The sequence below is a fragment of the Salvia miltiorrhiza genome, chromosome 7 (assembly GCF_028751815.1).
Source record: "Salvia miltiorrhiza cultivar Shanhuang (shh) chromosome 7, IMPLAD_Smil_shh, whole genome shotgun sequence".
NCBI classification, from domain to species: domain Eukaryota; kingdom Viridiplantae; phylum Streptophyta; class Magnoliopsida; order Lamiales; family Lamiaceae; genus Salvia; species Salvia miltiorrhiza.
Window position 1 is genome coordinate 32,115,955 of NC_080393.1, and position 14,346 is coordinate 32,130,300.

Here is a 14,346-nt window from a genome sequence, read left to right on the forward strand (position 1 = left end):
AGCCACATATACTTCCCAAAGCTGGAACGGCCTCGTACGACCAAATTCGTAAGGCCCAAACCAGACCATAAAAGTAGTAGTCTTTTTCTGCTTGGTCCGGGGTCATCGCAACGGTGTCTATGTAGTAAGACAATGCTCCAAACGTGTACGAGCCCCATGGAAATGCATCCCAACTCTCAAAATCCTCAACTAATGTCCATGCTCAATCCTCGATCACTGGATTGTCCCGACATAAGAGGAAGAGATAGTACACCGAAAGGTTTACAGCCTTCAAATAGTCTTCCATATCGTTGCCAAGACTCTTCTCATTGAATCTCTTGCGCAACACATTCACCTTCGTGGATGCACCATTGCAAAATCGATAGAATATACCATTCCGCGGAGGCTTGTGTTTTGCATATGGATCAAAGTCACTGTTGCCAAAGTGAAGTCCCGTGGCAAGGGTATACTCCGTTGGCCTAAAGTGAATGGTCTGTCTACCAACTTGAAACCAAGACTCGTCACATGGTATATCACTACCTTTCAATTGACGAGCTAGCAAGTGATGTAGAGCATTACTTGCACTATGGTATCTCTTGACATCAATCAACCGTCCTACTACGCCCTCTCTAAATCTCTCTACAGCCAACGGACCGCTAATATCAAGTAAAACATACTTAACCTCCTTGAATATTTTAGCCCTCAAATAAAGATTAACGCCACGGGTCACGTTGATCAATGTACGCCTTTTCCAATCACAATTAATCTAGAAAATCAATGTATGTAATTAGAAAGATAATCATGTATTTGAAACAAATAATACAACAATTAAAAAAACAAGGCGAGGGAGTGGGGCTGTCGTGATCACGATGGGGCCCTGCCATCGTGAATTCGACGATGCCCCCGTCGTGCCCACCCTCGCCCACGATCGTTCTCGTCGTGATCACGATGGGAAGCTACAACCATAGGCTTTGTTCGTGCCCTTGGCGGCACCACCATGGCCACGATGGAAGCCTCCCATGGCGTCCACAACGGGCGACGGGGCACGACGGCAGGGGGAGGGGCAATGGGGGCTTCATACGACGGGGTCACGACGACACCCTCGTCAAACAACAATGCCCAAGAACTCAACAATAATGTCCAACCCAATCAAACAACAATGCCCAAACCACCAAACCACCGAAAATTCGCCAATTTTTTATAAAAAAAAAAAAAAAAAAAAAAAAAAAAAAAAAAAAAAACACCAAAATTCTCAAGAAATTTTTAACAAATCTCAACAAACTCAAGCTATTTACCAACTAAACATGATTCTCAAAGAATTATAACACACATACATGCATTTAACAATGAATTTAAACTCCAATTTTGTAAAAATATGAAATGGGCGAAAATTAGGGCTCACTCATCGGAGGAGTAGGATGTGCGACACACTCCTCATCAGAGCTTGTCGCCGAGATTGACGTCGAGTCGTCGCCGTTCCGGTCGCGGTCGCCCATCTTGAGTCGTGCCTTGACTTCGATCGTGAGGTGGTGCTCAGTCGTGAGTATCGCCGGTCGTGAGAGAGGGAGGGACGAAAATTTTGAATTTGGGGGGTGGATAGGGTAACCAAAAATTTTGACTTGGTCTTCTCCTTTTTTTTTTTTTGCTTTTCTTTAATGATATAATGTAAGGGTATTTTAGTCTTTTAAGTGTTTTTGGTATAGAAAATAGTTGTTTTTAAGTTGAGGTTAAAAAACATATGGTATCTAAAAGATGGTATTTAAAATCTTGGACCCCTATATTTTTTTACCTTCATTTCGGGTGTTACCAGGTTCTGCAATAACTACGGAATATCCGCTTCTCTGCGGCCAAATCTGGCTCGACGTTGTTTGTCAAAGAATGGATTAAACATTTCAATTTTTGTAATAATAGAAGATTCATTATAAATTTTTGCAATAATTGTGCTTTCCAAAAATTTGCTTTATCATTTCAAGTCTTATACTTTAGAATTCTAACTTGTATTATTATTATTATTATTATTATTATTATTATTATTATTATTATTATTATTATTATTATTATTATTATTATTACTTTGATTTGTATATATATGTTGATGTATTATTTTCATTTTTATGTATTCCTTATATTAATATTTAAAATTCATGAAATGATATGTCTTTGCTTCAGAGAAGACTTTTTGCTTCTGCTTTTTCATTTATTACTCACGCCATTAACGTGAGATTCACCGAACCAAAAAAAAACATCAAGAATATACTTTAACGTCCGTCAAACTCTGCTATCGGAAGCCATGGTCAATACATGTATTATGTCAAACTTGAATATTAATTATTTACGTTTATTTTATGAACAAATACTGTGAATATTTACGGTCACAAGTCATGAACACAACCAATTTAAAACCATTTACTGGTCAAATTTTATGTAATCTGAATGAAGACGTTTTATGAGGAATACGCAACGCAGCCACGTGCGGTTTTATGCAGATCAGTTAAATGTTACATTCAACAAAGTTTGTATTTCATATTTTGAAACATATTTAGTAGATTGTTCACATTATTCGCACAAATTGAAAGTTTATTCAATTTATAAATGCAATATGTTGAATTATTCAAATCAGTTAAATGTTCATTCTGCAGAGTCTGTATTTCATGTTTTGTAACATATTCAGTACATTTTTCACTTTATTCGCAAACATTGAAAGTTTATTCAGTTTATAAATGCCATATGTTAATACATATCCATTCAGTAAGACTAATATTATAAAAGGAAATCTTATTATGCTATATATATATATATATTTTAGGTACAAATTTTTTTTTACATAGTTCACTGGTAGGGACAACCACAAGAAATATGTGTCGTTTGGGCAACAATCATCTCATGTGAAGACATGGATTCCCTATTTCCTCCTCTACTTCCACAACCACGTCATTTCCTTCAGTTCGTACCTTATTGTAAAACATATACGCAGAGATTATTAACTTTATACTGAATAAATAAACAAAGTTTGCAAATACAACTATAAATTAAGCTGAATAAATATATAAATTTAACAAATAAACTACAATATGTACTGAATAACACATAAGTTAACTGCATAATTCACTAAATATATACTGAATAATATTGAAAATTCATCGAATACCACTTAATTATTAATCGAATAAGTAAAACAAGAATCTGAATAAATTAACTAATACAATACAAATATGTACTTAAAACAACATTTTCAACTATATGAATTAATATTATTGATATACCTTTCGAGTCTGATGTAAAACCACCCTGACTAGCATGAAGATTAAAGCTCGATATATCTTCAGCAGATATTATGCTAGTCAAAAATCGATAAACCAGCAAATTATATGAATTAGTTCACAACATACGGATTACCCAATAACTATTTGTAGAAGAAAAGAAAATATTTAAAATTCCTCAAACCAGAAAGACAATAGAAACCACAAAAATAGAATCTACTACAATCTAATATAAGCAACTACATAATATATATGATTTTCAACGTTTTTCTAATAAACACCCACCGCGAACACTGATTTGACTGAAGTTCTGTGAAAAAAGCGAAACACCAAACGAAACAACCACCGCGAACACTGCCTCGAGTACTTCAACGAAAATCAAAATAACACATTTCAAATTCATAATCGGAAGTATACATACCACGTAACCCGGATGTTCCAACAAAATCACCGGCGAGAAATGGGTTTCAGTCGGCACAGAGCCCTCAAGTTTCTCCTCCTGCCGCTTCAATGAAGATATCCCTAGAAGTCGAAGTGGTTGTGAGTGTGAAGAAAATTAAATGCTGCCGTGTATAATCAAAACAAATTCTTTGTTATTCATCAAAATTTGATATGGAATGACGAAAAATGAGGGATTTGATTAGATATGTTATTATTACCATATCTCTACAATGTAATCATTTACTATTTGATCATTTTTATTCATTAAAAAGGCAACTACAAGTTTTTGGCATTTTTTAAATCAGTAATTAGTAAATAATATTGTCCGTTAGATTAAATGAGATAGATGGTATTGATTACTTCTTTAATCTCTACACTAAGGGAATTCTCTATAGATCCCCACCTTTTATATATATATATATATATATATATATATATATATATATATGTGTGTGTGTGTGTGTGTGTGTGTGTGTGTGTGTGTGTGTGTGTGTGTGTGAATCAGTTCAGTTCGGTTCCCTACCGACCCAAAGTAGGGAAATCGAAATCAAATTAAAACATGGTCGGTTCTTGTATTTCATAAGTGGACCAAACCAAACCGAATCGAACGAAAAATGATCGATTCGATTGATTTTTTTGATCCAAATTGATTTTTGCACACCCCTGCGAATGATCATGCTATATATGAGAGGACACAATACAGTTATGTTGTGTAATACTCTATTTGTCTCAACTTTTAGTATCCATATTTCTTTTTTTGTCAGTCCCACATATTGGTATCAAAATCTATTTTTAGTGAAAGCATGTGAGACCCTTACTATACTTTAATTATTTTAATTCTCACATAAAATATGTGACTCTTATTTGATCACTATTTTATTAGCAACAAAAATACCGCAACTAACACGGTGTAATCGTAGTATAAACAGCAATCGGATATCGTATCCACAGGGACTGTAAGACGAAATCACTCTATCTATCTCCTACATAGACTCTCACAATATGCAAGTAAAACGATTATGAAGGTGAATATTGAACTAAGATTAAAACGCAATTAACAATAATTAAAAGCACGTAGGAAAATTCGAATAATAAAGACAACTGATCCTAGGGTAGTAAATTCATTAACTAAATCCACATAATAAATCCATTAATCCTATGTACCAGTTTAATCCAGTTATGATGAGAGATCACTAAATTAATCAATTACTCTCGCTAGAGCAGCAACGATCGTAGATTAGTAAATTATCTATCTCCGTTAGGTCTCAAGAAAATCTACTAACTCCCAATAGCTCCTAAGAATAGCTCCCTATGATTCACCTATCTCCGCTAGGTCTCAAGGTTAAAATCATATCATACATTCCTGAATCCGCTAAACAGTTATCTCCGCTAGGTCTCAAACCGAATAGCTAAACATGCAAACTATTGATCAGATAATTCACAAGAATTTAAGCACCAGGAATTATGAATCATAAACTGGAAGGCACAAAGGTATTAACAAATAAATCACATAAATTCAATCAACTATTTACAAACCCTAGAATCAGCTAAAGGAAACTAGCCAGACATGCTAAAAGAAAACATAAACATAATTAAATAGAATGCAATTATTAAAACTAAATTGTATAAAAACCGAATGAAAAACGATTGTAGCGGCTTGAATCTTCAATCTTGATCCAAGCCTTGAAAACTGGAAAGCTCAAAAGTTCTAAAGCTATAAAACTGAAATATGAATGTTAAGAACTGAAAAACTAAAGCTGGGAACCCTAGATAGGTCTAAAGAGGACCTATTTATAGTCTTAGGGTGAAAAACCAAGTTCTAAACCGAAAATAACTTGAAAAATCGTAAAAACGCGGAACGAAAATAAAACACGCCTCAAAACGGCGACCCGTTCGGCGGTCGCCGAACTGGTCGCCGAAATCAGGCCATTTTGTACACGAAAACGGCGACCGCCGTTTTTCTCTCCGAAGGCCAAAATCCTGACAGGGAATTCGGCGACCTGGCCGGCGATCGCCGTCTTGGTCGCCGTTTCTCTCCTTTAAATCACCGAAATTCGGCGGTCAACTCCCTTTGACCGCCGAACTGCTCCTTTTCCGTCCCGACTCCAGAATCTTCGTCTTTTCTCGATTTTTGGGCTCGATTCTCTCAAAACTCTTCTCTTCAACATGTTCCTTACACTCCATGCTCCATTATCACTCAATTCTGCATCCAAACAGTCAAAACTACACCCAACCGTGAAATCTCGAAATAATAGTAAATGAACTCCAAATAATAATGAACCGGGTGTAAAATCGACTTAAACTACAGAATATAAACCATAAAAACCATGCAAAATGAGTGTTTATCAACTCCCTCAAACTTAAGATGTTGCTCGTCCTCGAACAACGAGAAGAACAAAACAATAAACACGAATGGGTAAGATGATTGGATCATCGATGCCTCAGAAAAATAAAACCTTTCGAATTCCCTCAAATTCTCAACATATGAACACAATAATCACCAACAAGCATAATCAATGACAAATTCAACCTCGACATTCTAACAATTGACTCTCAAGATAAAAGTGTTTCGCTCAACTCTCAATTGATGGAAAAAGGACGTGTATCACTCATCGAAACTCATGAAATGCATATTACTTACCATATGCTTGCCAATTGTCTCAAAATCTCCATCGCTAAAAAGTGTGTCAAGGGTAAGATCAAATAGGTCTTAAATTTGGGTTCTAATGTAGGGACATTGGATTAGGTAGGGAAATTTGGCTAAGTGACTTAAATTAAATTGCTCTCACCAACCTTATGACTTCACCATTCAAGCATGGAATAAATTCCATCTTCCACCTAACAACATCTCCATAATCATCACAAACCAAGGGATATAATCATCATAAATCAAACTAGACATTCTTTTATGCTCTCGTTTTTCTCATAACAACAAAGTCGACTATCCATGAATTTTTCAATTATCACTCGACTTTCTCAATCAACTTTTTTCCATTTTTTTTTTCTTTTTCTTTTTTTCTTTTTCTAGAGCTTATAAGAATGACTAGAATCATGTTTCACCCTTATTTCAATCAACCCACAGTCAATATCACACGATGATCCCCATATACTCCATCACCCCTATCATCCGGTTAATGAATCAAAGCTTAAAAAGGCTCAAACACGGTTAACAAGGGAATAATGTTTTCAGGACAGTGTTTGGGATATAACGTGGCTTACGAAAAATGGCCTAAGATCATTTCAAACTCTTGAACACAACAAGCAACCTCGACCAAGACTCATGGCAAGTTCTAGAAGCGCACTACATGCATGACAACACTCAAAAACAAAGAACAAACTGCAAATATGGGCAGTTAAGGCTCAATTCCTCACTAGCTTGTTCAACGTCAAAAGTCAAGGCAAAATCTACTCATCAATAGTGAACTCCTCCCGGGCGTATGTCTCAAAATAAGGGTGCAAAATAAAATAGTGAACTCCTCCCGGGCGTATGTCTCAAAAGCGCCATAATGAGCAAATTGCTCGCGCTGATATGCATCCATCGCTTGTTGCTGCAGGCGAACAGCTGTGACGTCAGTGCGCATCACCGTGAGCTGCGCCTCCTGTTGCTCGACGAAGCCCTGCAACCGCTGCATCCGATCGGTGAGGTCAGTCACATCAAAATGGGCTTCCGGTCCCCATTGTTCTCCGGCTGCTTCTGCCGCGGGCTCCTCCTGCTCCTCTTCCTCCTCATGCACCTGCTCCTGCTGAAGGACCTGCTCATCAACCCGCTGTCCTGCAATAACCCTCACATGGGCGTCAGTGTTCATTAGCCAATTTTGCGTCTCAAAGCGTCCGCCCACTCGGGTGAGAGGCTTGTTCGGCAGGGAGAAGTGGTCTCCATCACTTTGCACCAGCTTGAATGGGGGCTGGGCGCTTGTCAAGAATCGCATGTGGACCATTCGGCGACCGTTGAGTAGCGTATCACCTGCCAACGCATCCCATTGAGCAACGGCGGGACAAATACAGCGGGCAAGTGGTGTGAGCATCCCTCCAATTGTAATCACTCCTCTGGTCGCGCTGGATGCCTTAAACAACTGCTTGAGGAGGATGTAAGTCAAATCCATTGGGGTGCGTGTGAGCGTCCCCCATATGATGAACAACTCCTGCCTCGTCACATGAGTGTTGTCCTTCCTTGCCAACACCGTATAAGCTAAGATGCGGTGTACCATTCTGAGGACAGGATTTCTTATGTCCGCCGCATTCGACGTCCCCGACACAAATGACCCAGCGCTCGGCAGGGCTATTTCTCTCCAGAAAGCTCCATCATTGAACTCGGCACCAATAGAGTGCACGGTGTAGCCCCCTACTCTGCAGTTGAGTGCCGTGGTGATCTCGGTCACCGCGATATCTCCCTCCCAAATATTGTTGAGCTGGAAAGAGATGGTTCTCGGTCTATTTTCCTTGAAGGCCGACTGATCCAACGAGCTCAGAATCTCCAGTGTTGCTCGTTCATAGGTGGGCCATCCACCGTTAAAGATGTGGACCCACCCCACATGGTAGAACAAGTCTTTCACGTCGTCATAAATGCCCATCTCCCGGAGAAGGTCGTGATCGGCATATCATGTGATTTCGATCCCCTTTCTGACAAGCTTCTTAAACCGGACTCTATCATCGTCAGATATCAGGACTACCCCATGAAACTCGGGGTCCTCCCGTTCGTATTCTGCCGGTTGGCGTGAGCTTGAGGCTCCGGCGGTTCTACGCTTCTTTGGGGCCATTGTACCTGGATTAAGTGCTAGTTAGAAACCATTTAAACATCCACAAGATTTCAAAACAAGTCAACTAGCACCCCCTTTTCATCTCTCTTGACAAAAATCAACTTCTTGTGTCTATCACAATCCCCCACATCATGCTAAGTCTTTCAAAAGATACAAAGCCTCATGAATATTATCAATGCCACAATCAACATCACATAAATTTTTCAACTAAAGACCAATCAAAATCAAAGCAAAGATAATATCCCCTTGAGACTTAACAATTCTAGAACTAGCATGCTCTTGTGGATTCCACCACTCATCAACACCAACAATGATCTATCAATAAGTTCAAACACCAACACAAAGCAATTGATTCAAACTCCCTAAACAATTAAGCTCAAAAAAGTTCTAGCATAAACCCTAGCTCTACTAACACATCAAAAATTTCACAATCAAACCAAAGAAACATAGTAGTAGCGTAGGAATAACACTAGATTAAGAGTTAGAAGTACATACCTTGAGGATTTAGGAGTGATTTTCGAAAATTCAAGTGTTCTTGAGCAAAAATCCCAAATTCGTGAATCTCCCGATTTGGTGGATGAAAACCCGAAGTAATCGGATGGAATGGAAGATAATGATGTGGGTAGTGAATGTATGGAAGGAATTGTGAAGATTCAAAGTCGTTTGGGCGTAATTGGATGAAGAATTTTCGACCAAAATGCTACTATGTGTGCTGAGTGTGTGTTTTGGGTGTAAGATAGGAAAAATAGGGGCAAATCACGTCTTTAAACTAACCTGGGCAGTTCGGCGACCAACTCGGCGATCGCCGAGTTGGTCGCCGTTTTTCGGCATTTTTGGGAAGGATTTCGGCGACCGCCGTTTTTCGGAACCAAGTGCAAATTTTCGTCCAGGGAAATCGGTGACCTGGACGGCGATCGCCGTTTTGGTCGCCATTTTCAGAGCTGGGTCGCCGAATTTCCAGTCGAGTCGCCGTTTTTCGATTTTTCCATTTTTTTTTTTTTCGTTTTTTTCTGCAAAAAACGAAACACACTAGGAAAAACATAAAAAACGAACATAAACTAACAAAAAGAAACTAAATAAAAACGAGAAGAAAGAAACGACAAACAAAAACAAAGAAAAACAAGCAAAAACTAACGAAGCAATAAAAATTGGGTTACCTCCCAACAAGTGCTAAAATTAACGTCTATAGCTTGACGGTACCTCAAACTCATGGGTCATTGAATTTGACAACTTCAAGACCACGATCCACGTCCGACTTGAAGTACGGTTTGAGACGATGACCATTGACAGTGAAAGTAGTGCCATCAGCAGCGAACAGCTCATACGTCCCATTCCAATTGTTCTTATGCACCACATATGGCCCTGTCCATCTTGATTGCAGCTTGCCAGGAAACAAACGCAATTTAGAATTGTATAAAAGTACCTCATCTCCTGGCTTGATTTCCTTGGTGCGAATGTTCAAATCATGGAATTTCTTGGCTCTCTCTTTGTAGATGCGGGAACTCTCATAGGCTTCATTCCTCCATTCATCTAACTCCGTCAACAAATCACGCCTTGTATGACCAGCCTCCTTGAACTCCAAATTGATTCTCCTCGTCGCCCAATATGCCTTGTGCTCAATCTCAACAGGCAAATGACATGACTTGCCAAAGACAAGTTGATAGGGAGACATACCAATCGGAGTTTTGTAGGCAGTGCGATACGCCCAAAGAGCATCATCCAAGTGCTTGGCCCAATCTTTCTTGTTGGCGACGCTCTTCTCCAAAATCTGCTTGATTTCTCGATTTGCCAACTCTGCCTGCCCATTAGCTTGAGGATGATATGGAGTCGTCACCTTGTGTTTTACTCCATACTTTGCCAAAACGCTTGCTAGCAGCTTGTTGTTGAAGTGCGAACCCCCATCGCTAATCAACGCTCTCGGTGCTCCGAATCGAGTCAAAATATTCTTTTGCAAGAATTTAATGACTACTTTTGAATCATTGGTGACAGTCGGGATCGCCTCCACCCATCTAGACACATACTCCACCGCAAGCAATATATAGGAAAAACCACAAGAAGGAGGGAAAGGACCCATGAAGTCAATTCCCCACACATCAAATAGCTCCACCTCGACAATGATGTTTTGTGGCATCTCATCCCTCTTGGTAATGTTGCCCATGCGTTGACATCGATCACAAGATTTTACAAAAGCATGGCAATCTGCAAAAATTGAAGGCCAATAAAATCCACTATGATTTACCTTCATGGCAGTGCGGTTGGCTGCAAAGTGACCTCCACTAGTTGAGCTATGGCACTCCTCAATGATCTTCGGCCATTCATGCTCCCTAACACATCGCCGAATAAAGCCATCGGCGCATCTCCGGTATAGGTAAGGATCCTCCCAATAATAGAACTTGACATCATGGAGGAACTTCTTCTTTTGATAGTGCGATAACCCCTCGGGAAGAGCTCCAATAACCAAGTAGTTGCTATAATCGGCATACCATGGATCCTTAAATAACACCGCCCAAATCTGCTCATCGGGAAAAGACTCATTGATAGCCATGTTCGGATCATCCCCCTCAATCGGGTTCTCCAATCGAGACAAGTGGTCAGCTACCACATTCTCACATCCCTTGCGATCTCGGATCTCCATATCAAACTCTTGCAGCAATAAGATCCAACGAATCAAGCGGGGCTTAGAGTCCTTCTTCGTAAACAAGTAGCGGATGGCGGCATGATCAGTGTAGACAATTGAATGAGTTCCAATCAAATAAGAACGGAACTTATCAAAGGCATACACCACAGCTAGCAGCTCCTTCTCCGTGGTAGTGTAGTTCATCTGCGCAGAATCCAAAGTTTTACTAGTGTAGTAAATTACCTTGAACAGCTTATCTCTCTTTTGCCCCAACACAGCTCCCACGGCCCAATCGCTAGCATCGCACATCAACTCAAACGGGGCACTCCAATCCGGCGTGATCAAAACTGGCGTAGTGGTCAGTGCAGCTTTCAACTTCTCAAAGGAGGCAAGACACTCATCGGTGAAGACAAACTTCACATCCTTCTCTAGCAAAGCACAAAGTGGCTTGGACAGCTTGGAGAAGTCTTTGATGAAGCGCCTATAAAATCCTGCATGCCCAAGAAAGCTCCGCACCGATTTCACAGAAGTAGGAGGCGGCAACTTCTCTATAGCTACGATCTTAGCACGATCCACCTCTAAACCTTGGGCAGAAACCTTATGCCCCAAAACAATGCCTTCCCGAACCATGAAGTGACATTTTTCCCAATTTAGCACTAGTGCCGTCTCCTCACAACGCTGCAACACTTGAGCAAGATTGTCCAAACAATTATCAAAGGAGGAACCAAAAACAGAAAAGTCATCCATGAATACCTCCATAATGTTTTCAATCAACCCATGGAAAATCGACATCATGCAGCGTTGAAAAGTGGCAGGAGCATTGCAGAGACCAAAAGATATCCTCCTAAAAGCAAAAACGCCATAGGGACAAGTGAAAGCGGTCTTATGCTGATCCTCCGGGGCTATCATAATTTGATTGTAGCCCGAGTACCCATCCAAGAAACAATAGTACTCATATCCTGCCAAGCGGTCAAGCATCTGATCAATAAATGGCAAAGGAAAGTGATCCTTACGTGTGGCTGCATTCAAAGCTCGATAGTCAATGCACACGCGCCATCCTGTGACCAGCCTCGTAGCTATAAGCTCATCTCTCTCATCCTTAACCACAGTCATGCCTCCCTTCTTAGAGACAACTTGAGTTGGGCTCACCCACTCACTATCAGAGATGGCATATATGATTCCTGCATCCAACCACTTGAGCACCTCCTTTCTCACAACTTCTTGCATCACCGGATTCAAACGTCGTTGCGGTTGTACCTTAGGCTTGTATTCCTGCTCTAATAAAATACGATGCATGCAAATAGAAGGACTAATTCCTTTGATGTCAGAAATAGACCATCCTATAGCAGACTTGTATTTCCTCAACACTCGCATCAACTTCTCCAACTCCAACGGAGATAAATAAGCAGACACAATAACAGGAAACGTTTCATTCTCACCCAAAAATTGGTACCTTAAGTGCTCAGGAAGCGGTTTCAGCTCAAGTTTGGGTGCAGCTGCAGCTGCAGCTGGCGCAGGAAAATCAGCTCCCTTTTCCGTGGACTTGCTTCCCCCATCAACAGGTTTGTGAATATCCATGTAGGTCACATGATTGATGGGATGACTCTCTACGGCCTCCAGCTCTGCAATATAATCTAAAATCTCATCACACGCCTCATCAAGATCGGAATAAGGATATAAGGACTGTGTGATGCACTCCTCCAAAGGATCATCTACAGCTGCAGGAAAATCCACCATAGTATCAATTAGGTTGCAATCCTCAACTTGTGGCTCAGCTGGCTTCTTCATCGCATCATAGATAGACAACGTCATCTTTTCATTATTGACACGGAAAGTCAGATCTCCCTCCTGAACATCTATCAACGCACGGCCCGTAGCTAGAAACGGACGCCCCAAGATCAATGGAGTATTCTTGTCCTCCGGCATGTCCAATACTACGAAATCTGCAGGAAAGATAAATTGCTCCACCTGCACTAGAACATCCTCCACAACTCCCTTGGGATAAGTAAGGGAACGATCTGCCATCTGCAAAGCAATGGATGTAGGCTTGATTTCTCCAATCTCCAACCGGTTGAAAATAGAGAGAGGCATCAAATTGATGCTTGCCCCTAAATCACACAGAACACGTGAGAAATTCTACCCTCCAATCACACAAGCTATAGTAAAACTACCAGGATCCTTCTGCTTCAATGGTAGCTTTCTTTGTAGTACAGCACTGCATTCCTCGGAAAGATTAATCGTCTCATATTTCCCCAACTTCTTCTTGTTGGAGACTGCATCCTTGAGGAACTTGGCATAGCCTGGCATATCTCTCAAAGCATCAAGTAAAGGAATATTGATGTGTAGCTTTGAGAATACCTCCATAAACTTGGCTAACTTCGCATCCATCTTTGGCTTTCCCAGGCGATTCGGGAAAGGCGCTACAGGCTTGTACTCTGGCCTGGGAAACGTAGGAGTAGGATTGGGCTCTTTCACAGCAGCAGAACTCGATGCCTTAGAAGTAGGCGGCGAATCGCAAACAATCGTCTCCAAATCATCCTCCTCAATGATCTCTACACCTTTTTCCTTTCCATCCTGCAGCTCTGGATGATTCTGATACTGAGTCCCGCTCCTTAGATGAATCGCATTACACTGATTTTTAGGATTGATCTCAGTGTTGCTAGGAAACTTTCCTGGTGTGTGCTGCGCAGCTGCTTGGTTGGCAATTTGACCAACTTGAGTCTCCAAAATCTGCACTTGTTTGGACAGTGATGAAACATGATTTCCTATTTGACTCACTTGGTTCTCCATGTTGGTATTCCACGCACCTACATTCGTTTCCAAACCACCTATCTTTCCCAACACCTGCTTCATCATGTCTTCCATCGAATCTTTCCTTGGCTCATTGATAACTCCTCCGCTAGACACAGAAAATCCAGGTAGAGGCTGCAAAGCATTGTTCGGATTGCCGTAAGAAAGGTTAGGATGTGGGCGTGCTCCTGGCTGGAATTGTTGAGGACCCTGCTGAAACTGTTGATTTCTGCCATACATTCCTGGTTGTCCTCGTTGGAAATTCCCATAATTTCTGCCATTCACAAAATTTACATCTTCCGTGACTGACGGATCTATCACAGCTTGCTCAGGACGTCCAACATTCAGCTCACCAAGTTTTGTAGTCAACTCTGCCAGCTGTGTAGCCATTGCTGACTGCTGCGCAGCCATCGCTGCTTGTTGAGTAACCATAGCTGCAATAGGATCAGAACTGGAAGCAGCTGCAACCTTCTTCAATTGTATTCGCTCAGATGGCCATTGG